Source organism: Zingiber officinale, chromosome 2B (genome assembly GCF_018446385.1).
Source record: "Zingiber officinale cultivar Zhangliang chromosome 2B, Zo_v1.1, whole genome shotgun sequence".
NCBI classification, from domain to species: Eukaryota; Viridiplantae; Streptophyta; class Magnoliopsida; order Zingiberales; family Zingiberaceae; genus Zingiber; species Zingiber officinale.
Genome location: NC_055989.1, coordinates 32,336,289 through 32,344,382, shown reverse-complemented (window position 1 = coordinate 32,344,382; position 8,094 = coordinate 32,336,289).

Genomic DNA, 8,094 nt, shown 5'->3' with positions numbered 1-8,094 from the left:
TTTTAATATTTTATTATTTCTTTTATAATATTAAATTTGTTAATTTTTATCTTCAATTTGTTTTCTTAAGGAGGCTGTTCATAAATCTGATGTGAATACTTGATTAAATTATATATATATATATATATATTATTTATTTTAAATCTCAAACAAAATCTTTTATTTGAAATTTAGGGGTTGAATTATATTATTTTGAATATGATGTTGATTCTAATATGTTTTCTTTAATTATGGCAATTAAATGGAATGAATAAAATTAGAAAAATGATATGTGGTGCAAAAGAATCTTAAAAAAAAGTTTGATAAACACATGAAAGTGAAAATAATGAACCATGAATTTATATATCTATCTTGAATTTTTTAATATTTTTTTCCCTTTACATATTATTACTAATAAAATTATTAATATAAAGTTAATGTTATTTTTAAACGATAATAATGTTGAGATAAACTATTTTTAATATTTAATTACTTCTTCTACAAAGTTAGTTTGTTAATTTTTTATCTTTAATCATTTTTTCTTATTTATTTTAAAAATTTGTAGCTTCATTGAATAATTCAAATATGAAGAAATACAACTATAGGTGGTAATAAAATATTTAGGTACGATAAACGGATATGGGATTGAAAATAAAAGTTGAATATATGATGAAATTGGAATGAATTAATAAATGTGAATAAAGATGAAAAATACATAATCTGATCCAAATCTTACCCACTAGCATCCCTACCTTGAATAGACATGGTGCCTTTCATTTTACTATATGGGTTATTTGGTAATGTGAAAATAAACCATTTGACCTATAATTTTGGGGAGAAATGTACTATTAAATTAAACATAAGCTAAATTTTTATAGTATAGTTTTGAGCAACACTTATATTAATTATCAACCTTGGTGAAACATCCCTTCGATACGCAATGTGAAAAGATGCCTAATTGAAGGTCAATTAGCATTAACAATAAGAAACTAGCAATTAAAACATAATAATTAATTTATATATATATATTCAATCATCATAATTTATTCCCTTCATCTCACCGTAAAATTGATAGTGAGGGGCGCTTAGGATAAGTTATTTTAACACATAATTAGTTATATCGGAATTGAAGATATTCAATAATTATTAATATTTAAATCTATTGGTACAACCTTACAATACATTGTTGTTTTCATGCTAGTTATGCATAGGGTAGCTCATGGATATGAAATTAATAAAAAGTTTTCATTTCTTACACGACTTACACCTAATATATATACTACAATAAATATGATTTTCTATAGCCCGTAATTATGTTATTCGTAGTACGCATCATATACTATACAACTGCAAGTTGTTAAAAGTCATAAGACATCGACAGCGCGCGTCGTGCGCTGTAGTTAAGAGAATTCGTAACGCGCGGTGCGCGTTATGGTTAAGAGCATCTGTAGCGCACACCGCACCCTATGGTTAAGATCCTAAATAACTTCCTATAATCATCCAATAAAGAAGTTTGATCTAGTGATCTGCAAACAAACTCATCCGTTGTGGAGGGAAACACTCAAAGCCGTTGTGGAGGGAAACTCATCCGTTGTGGAGGGAAACAAACTTAGAAGGTACTATATTCACTTCCGTTTTCAGTGTATATCCTTAAAACGAATTTGGTAATAACTCATCATTATTCTAATTATTCCATAGAGCCTTTATACCTTCTTTTTACTACACCATTCTGTTGGGATGTACCAAGTGTAGTTAGTTGGGATTGAATCCCTACTTCTGATAAGTGACTCCTAAATTCTCCCAAGAGGTATTTGCTACTACGATCTCACCGTAGTGTCTCGATATTTTTACTTTGACATTTCTCCACATCAGGCTCGTACTCTTTGAACTAATCAAAGCACTTAGACTTGCGGTGTATCAAGTAAATCTATCTGTATCTCGAATAGTTGTCTATAAAATAGATAAACTATTCAAAACTACTGTTGGTGCAATATTCCCTAGGTCAAGGTTGACCTGGTTGACTAAGCTTGAGTTGGCTCAAGCTTGGGTCTTGATGTTTGGGTTTCGATGTTTGACAATACATTGAGACAATACATGGAAACTGACAGGTCGTGGAGATTACAGGTGCAATCGTTCGTGTGGAAAGTCCTGGTGAGTGAAGCCAGACAGATGAAAATCCTAGTGAGTGAAGCTAGATGAAAGTCCCGGTGAGTGAAGCCGGGCAGTTGGGAAAGTCCTGGTGAGTGAAGCCAGGCAGGTAGAAGTCTTGGTGACTGAAGTCAGGCAAGTGAAAGTCCTAGTGAGTGAAGCCAGGCAGGGGAAAGTCCCGGTGAGTGAAGTCGGGCAATGGAAAGACCTGGTGAGTGAAGCCAGGCACGAGGAAATCCAGATGAGTCAAGGGTGACCGGACATTTGGTAGAAGGAAGTCCAAGTGAGTCATGGAGGGCTGACCACTTGGCACGAGATGATAAGTCCAAGTGGGTCAAGGTTGACTGAACACTTGGCACAAGGAGAAAGTCTAGATGAGTCAAAAGTTGACCAAACTCTTAGCGATCGTAAGTCCAATAGGGAGTTGGCATGGAACTAGGAAGTTCGGACGTAGTGAGCTTCCGAAGGCTATAACTTTTGACTCAGATATCGGAATGAGGTGATCTTGGATGCGAAACGAAGCTAATTTCAAGCTCTACATAGATTTCTACTTCCCAATTGATTGGCCGATCGATTGGGGGGTTCAATCGATTGGACGACGCGATTTTGTGCAGAAATGCTGTGAATCGATTGGGTAATCGATTGAAACTTCCCCAATCGATCGACCGATCGATTGGGAGAGTTTCTGAGCGAATAGTAAGCTTCTGAATCGATCGGTTGATCGATTAAAACCTCCAATCGATTGACCGATCGATTGGAGTGCTGGAAATCGCTCGAGAAGCCTTGAATCGATCGAGCAATCGATTTAGGGCAATTCCAGAAAGCACAGAGGCACTCTGGATCGATCAGTCGATCGATCCAAAGCCTCCCCAATCGATTGGGAGTAATCCAATCGATTGGGATTCGATCGTTGGCGCGGATAAAGCCGTTGGCGAGCGATTTCTTCGGCACTTCTTCCTCTCTTCTCCACAGGCGATCATAGCACAGCTCCACAGCGATCTTTTCTTCCTCACCGCTAGTTCTTGAAGGGTCTTGGAGGCTCATCCAAGTTAAAAGGTGAGTTGCAACAAGAAGAAGAAGAAGCTAGGGTTTTCATTGTAATCTTGTAAGATTCATTTGTATTTTGCTTCTTTATTTCTCATTGTTGTATTGTGAGGTTGTAAGGCTTCTCCGCCTTCGGTAGTTACCGAGAAGGAGTGTTTTTATAGTGGAGGATGTGTGAGTGTATGGATCCTTGGACTAGTCACCTCTTCTTGAGGTGGATACCAAGTAAATCCCTAGAGTTAGCGTTGTGTGTTTATTTTCTTGTATTTCCGCTGCACATCATCGCAAGAGGCAAGCAACGACGAGCACGAGATCACGCCGAGTTATTCACCCCCTCTCTAGCTACATTTTGGTCCCAACAAGTGGTATCAGAGCGAGGCCGCTCTTCACTGGAATCATCGCCGGAAGGGGTAAAAAGCTAGAGGGTGAAGAAGTTGGAGAAAATTCTACAAGTCGAAGACTTCATCAAAAGGCTCAACTTCAAAATGGAATTCCAAGATGGACTTGGATTCGACACAAGGGTGCCTCCACCATATGTATCTACAAGCTTTGATTCTTGGAAATCAAGGATCGAGAATTTTTTTATGATAGAGATAGAGCAATGGTTTGCTCTCATAGAAGGCTTCGAAGCTCCAAGAAATTCAAAGGGCAAGATCCTCAAGAGGAGCAAGTGGAGCCAAGAACAAATCTAAAGGTGCGAGACGAATGAAAAGGTAACCAAATTATTGGTTAATTTATTGCCAAGCACAATTCTATGCAAAATTGGAGAATTTGAAGACGCAAAGGAATTGTGGAGAAAATTGGCCAAGCTTCATGAAGAACCCTCCACTATACCAAATCAAGACAATCCAAAGAGGGCAACTCATTGGAGCAAGACCAAGAGCAAGAGGACTCCGAAGTTGAGAGATGCTCAACTTCCGAAGAAGAGAGTCAAGAAGTTTTATCTTCAAAGGAATACAATGAAAAGGGCAAAGAGGGAGCATACTCTTTGTTCCATGTACAAGAGGAAGATGAAGAAGCCTCCACCTCTAGGATTGAGGGGGAGAGACCTTTGTTGACATCGAATCAAGAAGAAGGAGAAGCTTCTACATCCGGGTCAAATGGAGAAGAAGACAATGCATCCTCCAAAAATCAAGAAACATCAAATGGAGGAGCAAGTGTCATCCCTACAAGCAAAGGTAAAAATGTTTCAATTATTAATAATAAAAATCATATCATATGTTTTGAGTGTAGGGAACACGGGCACTACAAAAGTAAGTGCCCTAACTTGGTAAAGAAGAAGGGCCAAGTGACACTAAAGGGCAAGGAGAAGCCTAAGGAGACCGCCCTCACTACAAAGAAGAGCAAGGAGCACATTGTGTGCTTCTCGTGCCATCAAAAAGGACATTACCGGAGTCAATGCCCTAAGGGGAAGAAAGTGGTCAAAGCTAAAGGAGGAAGCATGGATCAAGGGGGAGCTTCAAAGGTAAAACGCAAGGTATCATTTATTGAGCCTACCTCTTTAAATTATGATAAAAAGCATGTTAGTTCTAATTTTTTATCATTTTAATGCTATTTACCATAAAAATAAGAAGCATGATAGCATTAAGGAAAAACATGTAGCTTTTCATGCTAAAACCACTCAACCTAAGGTTAGGAAGGTAGATAACCAACTAGGAAATAATTCTAAGGGTTTTAAGCATATGCCTAAGAAAAGGAAAAAATCAAGATTTTAGTGAAAAATCTAAGGTTGAGGAACTATGGAAGGAAAATCAAGTTTTGAGGTCAAGACTTGATAAAATGGAAAGGATCCTTAGGAAAATCACAAATGAAACACAAGGGTCAAAAAATCATAACCTAGGTCTAGGAGTACAAAAGTCATCCAATGGTCGTAAGGGGTTGCGATACAAACCTAAAATCAAGAAGGATGCAATTTCTTACCATAGGGTTTTATATACCTATGGAACTAACCCTAGGCCTAGTGGTTAAGTCAAAAATACAAGGGAAGTTATCCCTAGAAGTATTTTTGCAACAACAAACGTGACTAAGACTTCTAAGAAGTCTAAGAAAGTCACTAAGAAGGTCACAAGGGAAGAAATCCCTAGGGTTGGCCTAGAAAAAGTGATCAAGGCTTCTTAGAAGCCTAACAAGGTCACTAGAAAGGTATCTAGCGAGGTTATTCCTAGTGAGTACCTAGAGCATCCAAGGAGCACTAATAGATTTTGGGTTCCTAGGAGCATTTTCTCTACTCCTTAGATGGATTAGAGAGTGTCAACTCAAATTGAAAGGGTAGTTAACCTAATCATGATAAAGTTGACACTCGGAGAACATTTTTAAGGTTATTATTAACCTTTGAAAATGAAGTAGATTATTCATTTACTCTTAAAAGGAGTAAAATGTGCCAAAAATTTGAGGAATTTGATAAAATCTAAATTTGCACAATTTAGGAAAATCATAAGAACTACTAAGTTGGAATTTTGGTATGCTCTTAAGAAATCAAAGGTAATTCGGGCCTTAAGGTTAAAATGATTACTCTTGTGGTAAGAGTAAATTGTGCCAAAGATTTGAGGAATATGCAAAATCTTAACTAGCACAAATTAATCAAGAGTTAAAGAAATATTTTAGTTGGGTTTTGGCATTTTCTTGGGAAATATTGGGCAATCTAGGGTTTAAATTTAAGATTAGCTAAGGTTTAAGGATACTTAGATAGTTAATCTAGGTATTCTATTTATAGTAATTTGTCATGCTTTGTTTGTTCATAATATGCCATGACATCATGTTTTGCATTCATGTTTTATTATGAAAAATACAAAAATACCATGTCATGTCATACATACATCATGTAGTTATAGGAAATTATCTTTTGAGAATTATTTATCTTTGATGTATGCCATAACATCATCATGCATCATGTTTAATTCCTTTCAAATTAAGGACAAATGACATCCATTAACAAGTAACATCCTTGGTGGATGTTCATAACCTCAAAATGCCTAGATAGATATGCATGACCCCTATATTAGGGCAAAACCAAAGTTTACATCTCACTAAAGAACTATAAGGTAACTTGTATGTGGTTTCGTACATATTAAATACAAGTGAGATGATAGGATGATGAACCAAACTCAAGATGTTGATTTAGTACATTCTTTTGAGTTTTTAAGTTCATCAAAACACATAGTTATGTGTTTTCCAATCATTAGGAAATCTAATGTACAAGTCATGTGCATTGAGCCCAAAGAATATGGTTGGATATTGGTTTTGAAAATGGTTTTAAAATTCTTTTGGAAAACCTTGGTGAAGGCTATCTTTTGATAGTAATCATCATTGAATAGTTAAGCACAAACTTGGAAGAAAACACTAAAGTTTTTAAAAGTTTCCAAGTTTGTATCAATTTTTAAAAATATGAAGTATTTTCTTAGAAAACTATTTTTTCATGATAATATATACCCTAAATAATGTCTATAATGATTTTCATGATTTTTTGGAATTTTGTAGAATTTTCTAGGGGTTTCTGAAGTTGACTGAAATGAAATTTCAACAACTTCAGACGTTCAATCGATCACCCGATCGATTGAAGGGTCTCAATCAATCAGACGATCGATTGAGAGTGAGCTTCTCGCGAATAGAAGCTCACTAGATCGATCCACCGATCGATCCACACTAGCTGAATCTATCAGTGGATTGATTCAAGCAGGTTCAATCGATTGGAACCCAACTCCAATCGATTGGGGATGCTGATTTTGACTGTGAAAGCTTATTGTCAGCATTTTTGGTCTATGTAACCATTCCTAACCTCTCAAAAACATTTGTATACCTTTAGGGGGAGTTTACATGATGAAAACAAGGATGGATTGGTTAAGGAAGACTAAGTAGAGGTTGAGGTTGAGGTTTGGCTTCATTATTGACTTTTTGAACCTCAAAACTTCTAAATTTGGATTTCCTAAAGATTTAGGGATTCCAAGTCATTGTTAGTGCAATGATAGAAGTTATGCGCATGTCTTTAGGGGGAGTTACTCTTTAAGGACATGAAAATCTATTTTTCATACACCTTGGAAGGTGGTTAACTTTCTTTAGTGAAAATGCTCAAAGTTGGGCATTTGAATACAATGAGGAGTGAATATCTTCATTGTTTAGTTGTTCGTGCTCAAGGGTGAGCGTTGGAGATAATGAAGGGTATGAGACCTTTATTTTCATGTTGAACACAACGAGTGAAGTTGTGAACAACGGTGAGTGACTCTTCAGGGGGAGAGTTTTTGATGTGTGCCAATAGGGGGAGAATGTGTGGTTAAGTTAGACCTTCATTACCTAAAGAGGAAGTTTGTGCCCTCTAGGAAAGGGGAAGAATGAAGGGAACCCTCATTCATACATTGGCATGGGATTAGCCTAACTTAAAGGTATTGTCAAACATCAAAAAGGGGGAGATTTTTGGTGCAATATTTCCTAGGTCAAGGTTGACCTGGTTGACTAAGCTTGAGTTGGCTCAAGCTTGGGTCTTGATGTTTGGGTTTCGATGTTTGACAATACATTGAGACAATACATGGAAACTGACAGGTCGTGGAGATTGCAGGTGCAATCGTCCGTGTGGGAAGTCCTGGTGAGTGAAGCCAGACGGATGAAAATCCTAGTGAGTGAAGCTAGGTGAAAGTCCCGGTGAATGAAGCGGGGCAGTTGAGAAAGTCCTGGTGAATAAAGCCAGGCAGGTAGAAGTCCTTGTGAGTGAAGCTAGGCAAGTGAAAGTCCTAGTGAGTGAAGCCAGGCAGGGGAAAGTCCCGGTGAGTGAAGTCGGGCAATGGAAAGACTTGGTGAGTGAAGCCAGACACGAGGAAATCCAGATGGGTCAAGGGTGACCGGACATTTGGTAGAAGGAAGTCCAAGTGAGTCATGGAGGACTGACCACTTGGCACGAGATGATAAGTCCAAGTGGGTCAAGGTTGACTGAAC